The sequence below is a fragment of the Salmo trutta genome, chromosome 12, assembly GCF_901001165.1.
Source record: "Salmo trutta chromosome 12, fSalTru1.1, whole genome shotgun sequence".
In the NCBI taxonomy this organism is placed as follows: domain Eukaryota; kingdom Metazoa; phylum Chordata; class Actinopteri; order Salmoniformes; family Salmonidae; genus Salmo; species Salmo trutta.
The window spans coordinates 75,271,204-75,288,345 of NC_042968.1; positions in this window are offsets into that span (position 1 = coordinate 75,271,204).

Sequence of the window (17,142 nt, forward strand, 5' to 3'; positions counted from 1 at the left end):
TACATTGAAACAAATGAACTTTACACAGGCTTTAACGAAACACGGCTTGTAACAAAAAACAAAAAATTAGCAGTAAGCTTTAGTTGTCTTTTTGCACTGAGTCAATTCCTCACGCTGCTTTTTCCAACGTCTTATCATCGACTCATTAAGACCAAGCTCCCGTGCAGCAGCTCTATTTCCTTTTCCAACAGCCAGATCAATCACCTTCAACTTGAAAGCTGCATCATATGCATTTCTCCGTGTCTTTGCCATGATGAGGGTGACAAAATGACTACTGTAATCAGAATGATGGGAAGTTTGAGAGCGCTCGATTTAATCTAAACAGTAAACAAAAAAGTTGTTTGACCTTAACCCGTTAGGCAATTTCATTGGTCTAATGAAAGCTTCATGCCGCCAAAAAACAGAGTACGTCACAGAACGTGTTTTTTGGAGAAAAAAAATTGAAAGCGGGAAAAATCCATATATTAGCCGAGTCATTGTTTAAGCCGCGAGGTTCAAAGCGTGGGAAAAATGTTGCGGCTTATAGTCCGGAAATTACGGTACACTCAATTAGTATTTGGTAGCATTGCCTTTAAATTGTTTAAGTTGGGTCAAACGTTTTGGGTAGCCTCCCACAAGCTGCCCACAATAAGTTGGGGGAATTTTGGCCCATTCCTCCTGACAGAGCTGTTGTAACTGAGTCAGGTTTGTAGGCCTCCTTGCTCACACACGCTTTTCAGTTCTGCTCACAAATGTTCTATAGGATTGAGGTCAGGGCTTTGTGATGGCCACTCCAATACCTTGACTTTGTTGTCCTTAAGCCATTTTGCCACAACTTTGGAAGTATGCTTGGGGTCATTGTCCATTTGGAAGACCCATTTGCGACCAAGCTTTAACTTCCTGACTGATGTCTTGAGATGTTGCTTCAATATATCCACATACTTTTCCTCCCTCATGATGCCATCTATTTTGTGACGTGCACCAGTCCCTCCTGCAGCAAAGCACCCCCACAACATGATGCTGCCACCCCCGTGCTTCACGGTTGGGATGGTGTTCTTCGGCTTGCAAGCCTCCCCATACGATGGTCATCATGGCCAAACAGTTCTATTTTTGCTTCATCAATCCAGAGGACGTTTATCCAAAAAGTACGATTTTTGTCCCCATGAGCAGTTGCAAACCGTAGTCTGGCTTTTTAATGGCAGTTTTGGAGCAGTGGCATCTTCCTTGCTGAGCGGCCTTTCAGGTTATGTTGATATAGGACTCGTTTTACTGTGGATATTGATACGTTTGTACCTGTTTCCTCTAGCATCTTCACAAGGTCCTTTGCTGTTGTTTTGGGTTTGATTTGCACTTTTCGCACCAAAGTAAGTTCATCTCTAGGAGACAGAACGCGTCTCCTTCCTGAGCAGTATGACGGCTGCGTGGTCCCATGGTGATTATACTTGCATACTATTGTTTGTACAGATGAACGTGGTACCTACAGGTGTTTGGAAATTGCTCCCAAGAATGAACCAGACTTGTGGAGATCTACAATTGTTTTTCTGAGTTCTTGGCTGATTTCTTTTGATTTGCCCATGATGTCAAGCAAAGAGGCACTGAGTTTGAAGGTAGGCCTTGAAATACATCCACAGGTACACCTCAAATTATGTCAATTAGCCTATCAGAAGCTTCTAAAGCCATGACATCATTTTCTGGAATTCTCCAAGCTGTTTAAAGGCACAGTGAACTTAGTGTATGTAAACCTCTGACACACTGGAATTGTGATACAGTGAATTATAAGTAATATAATCTGTCTGTAAACAATTGTTGGAAAAATTACTAGTCATGCACAAAGTAGATGTCCTAGCCGACTTGCCAAAACTATAGTTTGTTAACAAGAAATTTGTGGAGTGGTTAAAAAATGAATTTAATGACTCCAACCTAAGTGTATGTAAACTTCCAACTTCAACTGTATGTCTGTTTGTTTGAAATGTATGAGAACATTTTCTTTATCTTGAAAATTCTTAGTAATCTACTGGAGCATTTTATAACTCTATTGGGGTCTAAATTAGTTCACAGTGAAAGATACACTTTAAAGAGTCAGATGCATTGCACAATCATATAGCTTACGTTGATTCCCAACATCAGTCCTTAGAACAAACAATATGACATGCAATTAATATGGATATGAATGACAGACAAACAACGTAGCTGTAGTGCCAAGGGTGTACTGTGAGTATATTATAATTCACACAAAGCTAAATGGACATTAAACCAGGCTCCAGTTCCAAGCCAATGCTTTGATCATATCATTGTGCATATCTCTGTTTGGTGTAGGTGTCTTCTGAAGGGAGAGATAGAGGGAGAGGGTGTATACCAGGCACATGATACCTGTCTCCACCTAATTGAGAGATCAGTGTCTTAATTACCATCTGTAATCAGCCAGCGGAATTACTGTTCTTTCTGCGCATTACCTGAAGTGCTAGTGTCACAATAGACTTCCTATGGCTGCAACTGCTATTTGGCTATGCCAAATGAAATCTAAGTCAATTTCCCTCGCTTAGGTAAACTTCAACTGTAACTTGAAATAGCCCTGCATGAGGGGAAGGAGTAGGAGAGAAGAGGTAGCTAGAGCGAAATAAACAAATTGGCAAATTGCTTTGAGATGAAGCTGACACAAATAATTTAGATGAGCTGTCGGTGGATGTGTCCTGTCTGTTTACGTTTCAGTAGTGACTGTCGTGTTTCTCCATCAGTAGGCCTGAGGCTAGGGTAGGGAAGGAAGGCACTCTGGTCCTAGATGGCTGACAGCAAGCCCTCTGGCTGGAGAACATGTCTAGGCTACAAACACTTACCACCTGGGGTCATGAGATGAGAGGACTGGACTGAACACATGTTGGAGTAAGCAGCATTGGTCATGTTTCTGTTCCTCTCACATGTGGTCTCTCTGGTGCCTAGTCTCTTGATGTAGAACAGACTGCTGTCCACAGTAGAGGTCTTCACAGGTCCATCCGAATCCGATTAACCGGGTCCGGCCCTGAAAATTCAGTAGATGACTCTCGGATCCAGGTCGGTTCTGATTTGATTGTCACTGGTCTCGGGTATGTGTAATTATAACTAATTTGCCGGGAAGGACACGTGCAGACCCAATGCGACTGCTGCAGTAGAGAGAGTGCGACAGAGCGAGAGAGAGAGAATTGTCTCATTCATGCTGGTGTTCAGGCTTTTCACGAGAGTGACACGTGTAGTTTATTACATTTACATTTTAGTCATTTAGCAGACGCTTTTATCCAGAGTGACTTACAGTAGTGAGTGCATACATTTCATTTCATGCATTTTATTATTATTTTTTATTTTTTTGTACTGGCCCCCCGTGGGAATCAAACCCACAACCCAGGCATTGCACACACCATGCTGGCATTGCAAACACCATGCTCTACCAACTGAGCCACAGGGAAGACCAATCACAAAACAGCCAATCACAAAACATCAAAGCTGCACTAACTTCATGGCTCTGTGTGTGCTGTGGCAAGCAAGTTAGGAGATCAATGGAAGATGGAATGAAAATTATGGAATTAAAAGTTACATGAGAAGGATAGCCCCCATAAAAAAAACACTATAGTATACTTAAGCAATAAGGCATGAGTGGTGTGGCATATGGCCAATATACCACGGCTAAGAGCTGTTCTTATGAACGATGCAATGCGGAGTGCCTGTACAGCCCTTAGCCGTGGTATATTGGCCATATACCACAAACCCCAGAGCTGCCTTATTGCTATTATAAACTGGTTACTAACGTAATTAGAACAATAAAGAAATGTTTGGTCATACCCGTGTTATGTGGTCTGATATACCATGGCTTTCATCCAATCAGCATTCAGGACTCGAACCACCCAGTTTATAATATTGTATAAAAACTATAGTATTCACTGTAGTGTTTTGCAGATTTTACTGTAGTATTCACCATAGTGTTTACTTTAGTATACTGTAGTATTTACATTTAACTATAGTATAAATACTGTAGTAAAAGAGAACAGTAGTATATACTATAGTAATTAATGTAGTTTATTTGCGGATTGTAGTATACTGTAGTATTTACTGTGGTGTTTTTGCAGACATTACTGTAGCATTTACTATAGTGTTTTTGTTTTATTATCTTTGACATAGAAGTGGAGGCTTATGGACCAGGGTTTTGACAGATAGTCAGAGCTTCTTTTCGATAACCTGTAGGGAACACAATATATGGTCTATACTTGGCATGAGGGTTTCTCACTTATGGGTGGCACATATTATGATATGGGGAGGGGAATGGGCATGGTATACGTTATTAAAATAATTTGTGTGTTTTTGCGGACATTATTGTAGTGTTTAATACAGTTCTTTTTTTACGTATAACACTGAAAATGTTACTATAGTATTCTACAACATTCTATAGTGAGTACTACACATGAGAAATACTATAGTGTATAGTATTCAACAGTTTGCTATTGTATTATACAGTAAGTACTGTAGAATTTTTTATTATATATCTCTTTTTTTTTCACCTTATATATATAGATTATTTAACCAGGTAGCCCAGTTGAGAACAAGCTCTCATTTACTGCGACCTGGCCAAGATAAAGTAAAGCAATGCAACACAAAAAATACAGAGTTACACATGGGATAAACAAACGTAGAGTTAATAACACAATGGAAAAATCTATATACAGTGTGTGCAAATGTAGTAAGATTAGGGAGGTAAGGCAATAAATAGGCCATAGTGGCGAAATAATTACAGTTTAGCAATTAAACACTGGAGTGATCGATGTGCAGAAGATGAATGTGCAAGTAGAGATACTGGGGTGCAAAGGAGCAAAATATGTTATAATAATATGGGGATGAGGTAGTTGGGTGGGCTATTTACAGATGGGCTATGTACAGGTGCAATGATTGGTAAGCTGCTCTGACAGCTGATTCTTAAAGTTAGTGAGGGAGATATAAGACTCCAGCTTCAGTGATTTTTGCAATTCCTTCCAGTCATTGGCAGCAGAGAACTGGAACGAAAGGTGGCCAAACGAGGAGTTGGCTTTGGAGATGACCAGTGAAATTTACCTGCTGGAGCGCGTGCTACGGATGGGTGCTGCTATGGTGACCAGTGAGCTGAGATAAGGCGGGGCTTTACCTAGCAAAGACTTATAGATGACCTGGAGCCAGTGGGTTTGGCAACGAATATGAAGTGAGGGCCAGCCAACGAGATCATACATTTCACAGTGGTGGGTATTATATGGGGCTTTGGTGACAAAACGGATGGCACTGTGATAGACTACATCCAATTTGCTGAGTAGAGTGTTGGAAATAGGAAGCCGATTCTATATTTAATTTTGGATTGGAGATGCTTAATGTGAGTCTGGAAGGAGAGTTTACAGTCTAACCAGACACCTAGGTATTTGTAGTTGTCCACATATTCTAAGTCAGAGCCGTCCAGAGTAATGTTGCTAGACGGGCGATCGGGTGCGGGCAGCGATCGGTTGAAGAGCATGCATTTAGTTATACTTGCATTTAAGAGCAGTTGGAGGCCACGAAAGGAGTGTTGTATGTCATTGAAGCTCATCTGGAGGTTTGTTAACACAGTGTCCAAAGAAGGTCCAGAAGTATACAGAATGGTGTCGTCTGCGTAGATGTGGATCAGAGAATCACCAGCAGAGAAAAGAGTCGGCCCGAGATTTGAACCCTGTGGCACCCCCATAGAAACTGCCAGAGGTCCAGACAACTGGCCCTCAGATTTGACACATTGAACTCTATCTGAGAAGTAGTTGGTGAACCAGGTGAGGCAGTCATTTGAGAAACCAAGGCTGTTGAGTCTGCCGATAAGAATGCGGGGATTGATAGAGTCGAAAGCCTTGACCAGGTCGATGAAGACGGCTGCACAGTATTGTCTTTTATCGATGGCGGTTATGATATCGTTTAGTACCTTGAGTGTGGCTGAGGTGTACCCATGACCAGCTCGGAAACCAGATTGCATAGCAGAGAAGGTATGGTGGGATTGGAAATGGTCGGTGATCTGTTTGTTAACTTGGCTTTCGAAGATTTTTGAAAGGCAGGGCAGGATGGATATAGGTCTATAACAGTTTGGGTCTGGAGTGTATCCCCATTTGAAGAGGGGGATGACCGCGGCAGCTTTCCAATCTTTGGGGATCTCAGATTATACGAAAGAGAGGTTGAACAGGCTAGTAATAGGGGTTGCAATGATTTCGACAAATAATTTTAGAAAGAGAGGGTCCAGGATGTCTAGCCCAGCTGATTTGTAGGGATCCAGATTTTACAGCTCTTTCAAAACATCAGCTTTCTGGATTTGGGTGAAGGAGAAGCGGAGGGGACTTGAGCAAGTTTTTGCAGGGGGTGCAGAACTGTTGGCCGGGGTAGGGGTTGCCAGGTGGAATGCATGGCCAGCCATAGAAAAAATGCTTATTGAAATGATCGATTATCGTAGATTTATCGGTGGTGACAGTGTTTCCTAACCTCAGTGCAGTGGGCAGCTTGGAGGAGGTGCTCTTATTCTCCATGGACTTCACAGTGTCCCAAAACCTTTTGGAATTAGTGCTACAGGATGCAAATTTCTGTTTGAAAAAGCTAACCTTAGCTTTCCTAACTGACGGTGTATATTGGTTCCTAACTTCCCTGAAAAGTTGCATATCGCAGGGGCTATTCGATGCTAATGCAGTACGCCAAAGGATGTTTTTGTGCTGGTCAAGGGCAGTCAAGTCTGGGGTGAACCAAGGTCTATATCTGTTCTTAGTTCTACATTTTTTAATGGGGCATGCTTATTTAAGATGGTGAGGAAAGCACTTTTAAAAGAGCAACCAGGCATCCTGTACTGAAAGTGATGTGGTCAATATCCTTCCAGGATACCCGGGCCAGGTCTATTAGAAAGGCCTGCTCACTGATGTGTTTTAGGGAGCGTTTGACAGTGATGAGGGGTGGTCATTTGACCGCGGTCCCATTACGGATGCAGGCAATGAGGCAGTGATCGCTGAGATCCTGGTTGAAGACAGCAGAGGTGTATTTAGATGGCAAGTTGGTCAGGATAATATCTATGAGGGTGCTCATGGTTACCGATTTAGGGTTGTACCTGGTAGATTCCTTGATAATTTGTGTGAGATTGAGGGCATCTAGCTTAGATTGTAGGATGGCCGGGGTGTTAAGCATATCCCAGTTTTGTTCACCAAACAGTATGAACTCTGAAGATCGATGGGGGGCAATCAATTCACATAATGTGTCTAGGGCACAACTGGGGGATGAGCGGGGTCTATAACAAGCGGCATCAGTGAGAGACTTATTTCTGGAAAGGTGGATTTTTAAAAGTAGACGCTCTAATTGTTTGGGCACAGACCTGGATAGTATGACAGAACTCTGCAGGCTATCTCTGCAGTGGATTGCAACTCTGCCCCCTTTGGCAGTTCTATCTTGTCGGAAAATGTTGTAGTTGGGGTGGATTTTTGGTAGCCTTCCTAAGCCAGGATACAGACATGGCTAGGACATCAGTGTTGGTGGAGACCTGGCTAAAACAGTGAATAAAACAAACTTAGGGAGGAGGCTTCTGATTTTAACCGGCATGAAACCAAAGCTTTTATGTTTACAGAAGTCAACAAATGAGAGCACCTGGGGAATAGGTGTGGTGCTGGAGGCTACAGGGCCTTGGTTAACCTCTACATCACCAGAGGATAAGGGTACGGCTAAAGGCTATAAGAACTGGTCGTCTAGTGCGTTGGGACCAGAGAATAAAATGAGCAGATTTCTGGGCATGGTAGAATAGATTCAGGGCATAATGTACGGACATGATTATGGTAGAATGTGAGTACAGTAGAGCTAAACCTAGGCACTGAGTAACGATGAGAGCGGTTGTGTCTCTGGACACACCAGTTAAGCCAGGTGAGGTCTCCGCATGTGTGGGGGGTGGGACAAAAGGCAAGTTGGGCGAGGCTGGGGGCTCTATAGTGAAATAAAACAATAATAACTAACCTAAACAGCAGTAGACAAGGCATATTGACATTAGGGAGCGGCATGTGTAGCCAACTGATCATAGGGTCCAATAAACAGCAATAGGTGTGTCAGGGAGCTTTTCGGTAGTTGCTACTACGCTAGGCGCGCTGGAGACACGGCAATTCAGAAAGCTAGCGGGCCTGGGCTAGCTGATGGGTCTTCGGCGACGTCGCAACGGAAAAGCCTTTTGAAACCTCCTCGAACGATTATGTCGGCAGACCAGTCATGATGGATCGGCGGGGCTCCGTGTCAGCAATAAAGGGTCCAGGCCAATTGTCAAAAGAGGTATTGTAGCCCAAGAATTAGCTGGTAGATTTCTTCGGGTAGCCGGGAGATGGGCCTAGCTCGCGGCTAGCTCAAGGCTAACTGGTGCTTGCATCGGGACAGAGGCGTTAGCCAGCAGTAGTCACTCAGGTTGCAGCTAGCTAACTACAATGATCCTGTGTAATGGTCCAGAGCTTGCGGTAGGAATACGGTGATGTAGTAGAGAAAAAAGCAGTCCGATTTGCTCTGGGTTGATATCACGCTGTGCAGACTGGCAGCTATTGACCGAGCTGAAGCTGGCTGGTGTCTGAGTTAACGGTGAAGACCGCTATCAGTGGCTAACTGACTACTAGCAAGTAGCTAGTTAGCTGGCTAGCTTCTGATGGGGGATTCCGGTTCTAAAGTATAAAAATAGCAGATCCATACCACGTTGGATGAGGCGGGTTGCAGGAAAGTATATTCAGTGCGTAGATGGAAAGTGAGATTAAAATATATACAAAATATATACCAAAAATGAGGAAAACAGCTATTTACATGGGACAAGACGGGACAAGACAAACACACGTCCGACTGCTACTCAATCTTGGATATATGAATTCTATAGTAAACTGTAAAAAAAATTTATGTGGGAGGCTACAATGACCAAGATCCAACAAGTAGGCTGCCACTTAATATTCTGAATGGAGTTGTTGAGTTGTTGTTATGATTGTGTAACACGGCGTAAAGCACAACCTATGTAGCCTCAATTATCCTACCAAGCTAGCAGTCAAAACAGGTACTATGTAATCAGATTGGATGATAACCTAGCTTTGGCAGCTAGAAGTTAGTAACTAGTGGGAGTCAGCTTGGTTGCTGCTGTCTCTCTCTCCCTCCTCACCACGCCTCGCGCAAGTCACACACCACACAGCCCCTCCTCCACCTGCAGCTAGAGCTCCTTTGTGTCTTTCTTCCTCAGCTTGTGCATAAACAGCTCAGTTAATAGCATAGTTTAAAAAAATGGCTTTCTGCTGCTTCCCTCACATGGATCAGATCAGACCAGGCCTGGACCCGAATGGGTCTATATGAGAAATGGTCTCTTTGTACTTGGGTCCGTTTGGACCGGGTCTCCATATTAAAACAATTGGAAATATGGTCCGAACGGGTAGGATCTGGGGAGGAAAGCCCCGGGTCCATTTCAAAGAAGACCTCTAGTCCACAGGCAACCTCACAGGCTTTAGTAGCCATTACAAGGTGCTGCAGTCGTGACCTTTTGTTTTAGAGTGACTGCTTTTGTCAGAGCTTGCCGCCCCACTAGCCTGTTGCTGTGGGCTTATTCTCCACCTTAGCAACAGATCCATGCCCACGCTGCACAAAGACAATAGAGAACAGTCATCTAGGACACAACGCCACCGCAACTGCCGTCGCCACCATGCCAAGCTGCACAGTTAATTACCTTCGCTTTGTTGCCGTGGCACCCAAATGAAATATCCAGCCAACTGTAGAATTCAGTCACTGTAACATTCATCCTCCTTCACTTCCATCAATAAATCAAACAGTCAAATGTGTCTTTACTTGACGACATTTGACTGCCATCACAACATGAATCACAGCAATTCGAAAACATACTTTGACGATCTATAAAAAAAATATATACTGTGTATATATATACTGTATATATATATATATATATATATATATATATATATATATATATATATATATATATATATATATATATATAAATATATACAGTATTGAAACATGAAATGGATGTATTTGATTGCTGTGGGAGGAGTAATGTGTGCACACAGTTCCCCTCCTTATGATTCCCTAGGTAAACAATTACATATAATATTTTGGACTCCTAGCACTGTTTAATGTACTGTGAACATGGCTGTTTAGGAACAAAATAATAGAGACATTTTACAAATTGAGTACCCATGGGAGGAAGTGCGAGAGGAATAACGAAAGTGGGCCCATTATTTTTCATTGCAATTGTTTCAGATAAAAGACCAAAAGCAATTTCTGTCTCATTTTAAGTGCTACACAAAACCAACTTTCCCATGAACAAAATATTTCCCCATCCTCTCCCACACATGACTCATGTTCTATTTGCGATTCAAAGTCATACAGTGGAGAGAAGAAAACACCTGTTCAAACCTTCAGCGGTCAGGTTGACATGCAGGGGCCTTAGAGGCATAACTAAGGGCCAACTTGTGTTTGGAATCTTTAACAATGTTGGTTGTTTTTGTCTCTTCTCCATGGTTCTCGTGGATTTGGGTAATTAGTTGCAGACAGGTGCTAATTAGCCCAGTCGAGGGGGATTCAGGGGATTTGGTTCTGATCCATCCTCGTACTGTATGTCTTCAGGAGCTCAGTGTTTCTTTGATCTCACCTGCAGGGCTGAACGCGCCACAGCGCTTGTCATTTCCAATTAAGATGTTAAACAGATCTCCCAATGATATCCTAAATGTTTCTATCTTTTCCTCTTCCCAATCAGGTGGGAGGAACAGTGTAGACGAAACATCTGTGAAGAGCTGGGGGGTTTCTGCTTGCATTTTTCTCTTTCAGCTGTCCGACGGGAAACTGTAGCTGGTGGTTGGAGAGACACAGGAGCTCCATGGTGAAGAAGAGAAAGTCAAAAAGGCCTTGAAACACTATTCATCTGGGTTGGAATATACTATATGAGTGCATAAATTACATTTGTCATTGCTGCTATTTCAATGACAGCTTTGAGAGGGCCTAATAAAGTTGTACTGGCCTACTTTGTCAGCTGCTCTTGATAGGTAATTCAAGGCCTCCTATTAAAATATGTTTTGAGAAAGAACATCAACACAGCCCTCTCTCAACCTTGGGAATAGCAATGGCATACCTTTTCCAATAGATCTGTATTGAGAAAGATGTTTTGGATAACATTGGTAGTTTATTATGAAAATAATAATCTAAATATAGTATTATTCTAAACATACATTCTATTTCTCTGCAGCTCTCTGACAAATCATGGTTCCTACATTTCTTTCTCACACAGTGCCTTCAGAAAGTATTCACACCCTTTGACCTTTTCCACATTATTTTGTTACCACCTGTATTCGAAATGGATTCAATTGAGATTTTGTGTCACTGGCCTAATTTGTGTCACTGGCCTAATTTTAGAAATTAATAAAAAATGGAAAGTTGAAATGTCCTGAGCCAATAAGTATTCAACCCGTTTGTTATGACAAACCTTAATAAGTACAAGAGTAAAAATATTCCTTTCAAGTCACATTGACTCACTCTGTGTGCAATAATAGTGTTTAACATGATTTTTTAATGACTACCTCATCTCTGTACCCCACACATACAACTATCTGTAAGGTCCCTCAGTCGAGCACTGAATTTCAAACACCGATTCAACCAAAAAGACCAGGGAGGTTTTCCAATGTCTCGGAAAGAAGGGCACCTATTGGTAGATGTGTAAAAAAAACTAAGCAGACATTGAATATCCCTTTGAGCATGGTGAAGGTATTAATTACACTTTGGATGGTGTATCAATACACCCAGTCACCACAAAGATACAGGCTTCCTTCTTAAAACCTGTTGAGGCCACGGGTTAGCAATGAACCCTGAGACGGGATTGCTAGCAAGGCTGGAAATTCAAAACATCAAAAATCTAATAATTTCAATTTCTCAAACAATCAACTATTTTACACCATTTAAAAGATAAACATCTCCTTAATCTAACCACATTGTCCAATTTTCAAAGAGGCTTTACGGCAAAAGCATAAAGTTAGATTATGTTAGGACAGTACATAGCCACAAAAGTACAAACATCCATTTTCAATTCAAGGTCAGGCGTCACCAAAAGCAGAAACCAGCTAAAATTATGCACCAACCTTTGACAATCTCCATCAGATGACACTCCTAGGACATTATGTTATACAATACATGCATTTTTTGTTCCATCAAGTTCATATTTATATCCAAAAACCGCATTTTACAGTAGCTGTGAAATTCTGATTTTTTTCTTCTCTGAAATGCTTCCGGTGAACAACGTTACAATTTTCAAAATTACTATTCGAAAACATTGGTAAATTATAATATTGTCATTCAAATAATTATAGTTTAACATTTCGTAAATGATACGGTCTTGCCAGATTTCAAAATAACTTTACTGGGAAATCACAAGTTGCAATAAACCAGGTGCTGTGCTAAGAACAATAAGCTAGCCTAATTAGCTTAGCATCATCTTGTAACCATGTAATATCAATAATACTATTGTCAATAATCCATTACCTTTGATTATCTTCATCCATTGGCAGTTCCAGGAATTCCAGGTCCACAACAAATGTGGTTTCTTTTGACAAAGTTCATAATTGATGTCCAAAGAACTCCAAGTTGTTCCATGTTGTTAGCGCTTCGGTGGCTACTAAAAAGTAGCGCGGGGGGGGGTGTGTGAAGTCACGGCAAAAAGTTAAAAAAGTTACAAAAATAATCTATTTATGTTTGTTCAAACATGTCAAACGTTGTTTAGCATCAATCTTTAGAGCCATTTTTAACGTGAAACATCAGTAATGTTTCAACCCGACCTCACCTGTGTCTAGAAAAACGTTTTTGAAAAATGTCCCGTGTCTCATGATTGCGCAGGTGCAGGCCATAATGGAAGTGACGACATCCCACGGACGTCAACTTCAATGCATTCTTATTTGCTCCCTGTTAATCATGGAAGCTTCAAACAACTTTATAAAGATCGCTGACATCTAGTGGAATCCGTAGGAGTTGCGAACTGAATCCTTTCTCACTATGGTATCTAATAAACAATGACACTAAATAGTACAGCCACAAAATTCTAATTTTTTTTAATCTATTTTTCTCAGGTTTTTGCCTGCAATATGAGTTTTGTTATACTTACAGACACCATTCAAACTGTTTTAGAAAATTCAGAGTGTTTTCTATCCGAATGTGTTAATAATATGCATATCCTAGCTTCTGAGTTGGTGTAGGAGGCAGTTAAAAATGGGCACGTATTTTTTTCAAAATTCTCAATACTGCCACCGTGGCCCGTAGAGGTTTTTAACTTAGTTGCCGGAGAGGAAAAAAAACGCTCAGGGATTTCACCATGAGGCCAATGTTGACTTTAAAACAGTTTCAGGGTTTGATTCACTGAAGTAAAACTGCAAGAAATGTGGCAAAGAAATTCACTTTATATCCTGAAAACAAAGCTTTATGTTTGGGGAAAATCCAACTCAACACATCACTGAGTACCACTCTTCATATTTTCAAACATGGTGGTGGATGCATGCTTGTCATCGGTAAGACCTAGGGAGTTTTTTTTGTTGTTGATTAAAAAGAAACAGAATAGAGCTAAGCACAGGCAAAATCTTAAAGGAAAACCTGGTTCAGTCTGCTTTCCAACAGACACTGGGATTCAAATTCACCTTTCAGCAGGACAACAACCTAAAACACAAGGCCAAATATACACTGGTGTTGCTTAACAAAACCAGATTGAATGTTCCTGAGTGGCCTAATTACAGTTTTGACTCTAGGTGTGCAAACTTTCAGAGACTTACCCAGAAAGACTCACGGCTGTAATCGCTGCCAATAACATGTATTGAGTCAGGGGTGTGAATACTTATGTAAATTATATATTTCTGTATTTCAATTTCAATCAAGTACAAACATTTCTTAAAACATGTTTTCACTTTGTCATTATGGGTTATTGTGTGTAGATGGGTGAGAAAAAAAGTAATATTTCATCCATTTTGAATTCAGGCTGTAACCCAACAAGTAAGTCAAGGGGTATGAAGACTTTCTGAAGGCACTGTAATTTTCCCTAATGAAATTGTGATTTATGAAAGAGACTACTCCATGGGAAGTAAGGCCTGGAAATAGATTAGAGGTTAAAGTCTCGTTTGCATCTGCACAGACTCAAGCCATGTTCCTCATTTGCTACAGTGAATCATGTAAGGACCTTTGTTTTATAAGTGATGAGGGATAGGTAGGGCGTTCCCAAATGCTCTGAAGCGCATGTAAATAGAGAATAATTGAGGATTAAAGAGTAGAATTTGCATATGAACTAGCAATTACCTTATGGGAAGTGCTTGCCTTGAAACTGTGATGTCTGAACACTACAGCCAGTAATGTGCCTTGTGCATGAACATGTGCAGAAATAGCTCATATTTTTTGCCCTCATTAAGGTCCTATTGATGGGTTTAAACAGAATTATCAGGTCTTTGCAATATAGCATTTGGCATTACTGAAATGTTGACAGGTCATTTAGCAGCTGTTGTCATGCTCTGGAGTAATGTGATCAATGTTTGTTTATGTAAATTTGAGTCTCTATGTGCAATTCGGCACCATTTCAAGAGAAAAATTATATTAACAAATCACATAGGAAAGGGCCACGTAACAAATGTCCTCCTATTTAGCACTGCTATGGTAATGAATGACTCTGTAATGTACTGTCGGGGGTAAGGAAACATATTATAAGTAACAGAGCAAAGTAACGTGTTACTTTTTCAAATTGGGTAATATTATTACAGTTACTTTGTCAACTAACGTGTGTGTTACTTTCAGAATCAAATCTCTACAGGGCGCGTTTCCATGATCCAATCGTAACTTGTTTCCTCATTTAGTTCTCAAGCGAGTGTCACACCCTGATCGGTTTCACCTGTCTTTGTGCTTGTCTCCACACCCCTCCCTCCCCATTATCCCCAATTTATTTATACCTGTGTTCTCTAGGCAGAGCTAGGCTGTCTCCAGCTGAACTGCTATACAGGACTCACACTAAGTGTTGCCTGTATTGCGGGACTACTGGTCATTTCGTCTCCACCTGTCCACTAAAAGATCAGGCTCACCGGTAGGAGCGAATACTCTGGTGGGCTATACGGAGAACTTTTCCTCTCCCCTTACTCACACTCTTTTCATGGCATTTTGCTGTGGGGAAACCAGTCGAAATCTCTGTGTACTCATCAACTCTGGGGCCGATGAGAGCTTCATGGGCGCTACCCTGGCATCCGAGCTAGGCATCCCCACTCAGCCTATCTCCATTCCCATGGACTTTAGAGAGCTGGATGGGTGCTCTATAGGCTGGGTCACCCACAATACTACCCCCATCAACCTACGGATGTCAGGGAACCACAGCAAAATGATCCATTCCTGCTCATTAAGTCTCCCCAGGTTCCTGTGGTATTGGGATTCTCTTGGCTCCAGCGACACAATCCCCTTATTGACTGGTCTGCTGGTGCCATCATGGGTTGGAGCACATTCTGCCACACTCAGTGCCTGAAGTCAGCGCAGCCTGCCCCTGGACGTCTTCCTGGGGACTCAGAAATTGCCCCGGACCTCTCCGCCATTCCCGCGGAGTACCACGACCTCCGGGAGGTGTTCAGTAAGGCTAGGGCCACTTCGCTTCCTCTGCACAGACCCTATGACTATGATTGCCCTTCTCCCAGGCACCACTCTGCCCCGGGGACGACTGTACTGTCTGTCAGCTCCGGAGACCAAGGCTTTGGAGACCTACATTGAAGACTCCTTAGCTGCAGGGTTCATCTGTCATTCTGCCTCCCCTGCTGGAGCAGGGTTCTTCTTTGTGGAGAAGAAGAACAAAACCCTGCGCCCGTGCATCGACTACCGGGGTCCCAACGACATCACGGTTAAGAACCGCTACCCACTACCACTCATCTCCTCGGCCTTCAACACGGCCAGCGGTCACTATGAGTATCTGGTCATGCCATTTAGCCTTACCAACACCCCTGCTGTGTTCCAGGCTCTGGTTAAGGATGTTCTTTGCAACATGTTGAAGCGGTTCGTCTTTGTCTACCTTGTGTAATGAACACGAGGGGAGACAAGGAGCTGGTTTCAAGCGCAGGGCGCAGCAGGTGTCTATTGCAAAGGACCACAGGAGGAGGCAGGTAGCTGGGTCCAGGGGCAGGCAGAAGGTCATACATAGGGGGTCCAAAAGGGCAACCGTACAGGCAGGGAAAAGGCTAGTAACGTAGTCCAGGAGATCAGGCAATAGGTAGATAACAGGAAATCCGATAGGCTAAAGTACAGGCAGGGAATAGGCAAAAGGCGTCGTTAGTGAGGCAGGCAAAAAGTATCATACACGGGAAGAGTAAATCACAGGAAAAGCAGAGCTCTGAAAGACGTGTGTCACAAAACAAGCAATACCTCACAGTAATGGGGTGCATAGAACTGAATTAAATAGTGTGCGATAATGACATACAAGTGTGAACAGGTGATTAGAATTCAGGTAGTTGGGATCTGGAGAGTGAGCTGCGTTCAGGGGATCTAGGTGTTTGAGAGTGTGTGCTGGAAAGTGGGCTAGATAGTGAGCTGCGTTCAGGGGATCTACATGTTTGAGGGGGTGATTTTGAAGCAGACGTTACACCTTGATGACATCCTCATCTTCTCCCGTTCCAGCCAAGAACACGTGCTCCACGTCCAACAGGTTCTCCAACGCCTCCTGGAGAATCAGCTTTTTGTGAAAGCGGAGAAGTGTGAATTCTTTGGGTTACATCATCGCAGCAGGGAGTGTACAGATGGATCCCGGGAATGTGAGAGTGGTGGTGGATTGGCTCCAGCCTACATCCAGGGTGCAGCTGCAATGTTTCCTGAAACGTTTCCTGGGATTCGCCAACATTTATCGGCGCTTTATCTGGGGTCACAGCATCCTGGCTTCCCCCTGTCTGCACTCACCTCTCCCAAGGTTCTGTTCACACGGTCCCCAGCTGCTGACTGGGCGTTCCGGGATCTCAAACACTGTTTCACCACAGCTCCCATCTTGGTTCATCATGACCCGTCCCGCCAGTTCGTGATGGAGGCCGATGCTTTGGATGTCGGAGTGGAGGCTGTCCTGTACCAGCATTCTGCCCTGGACCTCAAGTTACATCCCTGCACCTTTTTCTCCCATTGCCTCAAAACCACGGAGAGGAACTACGATGT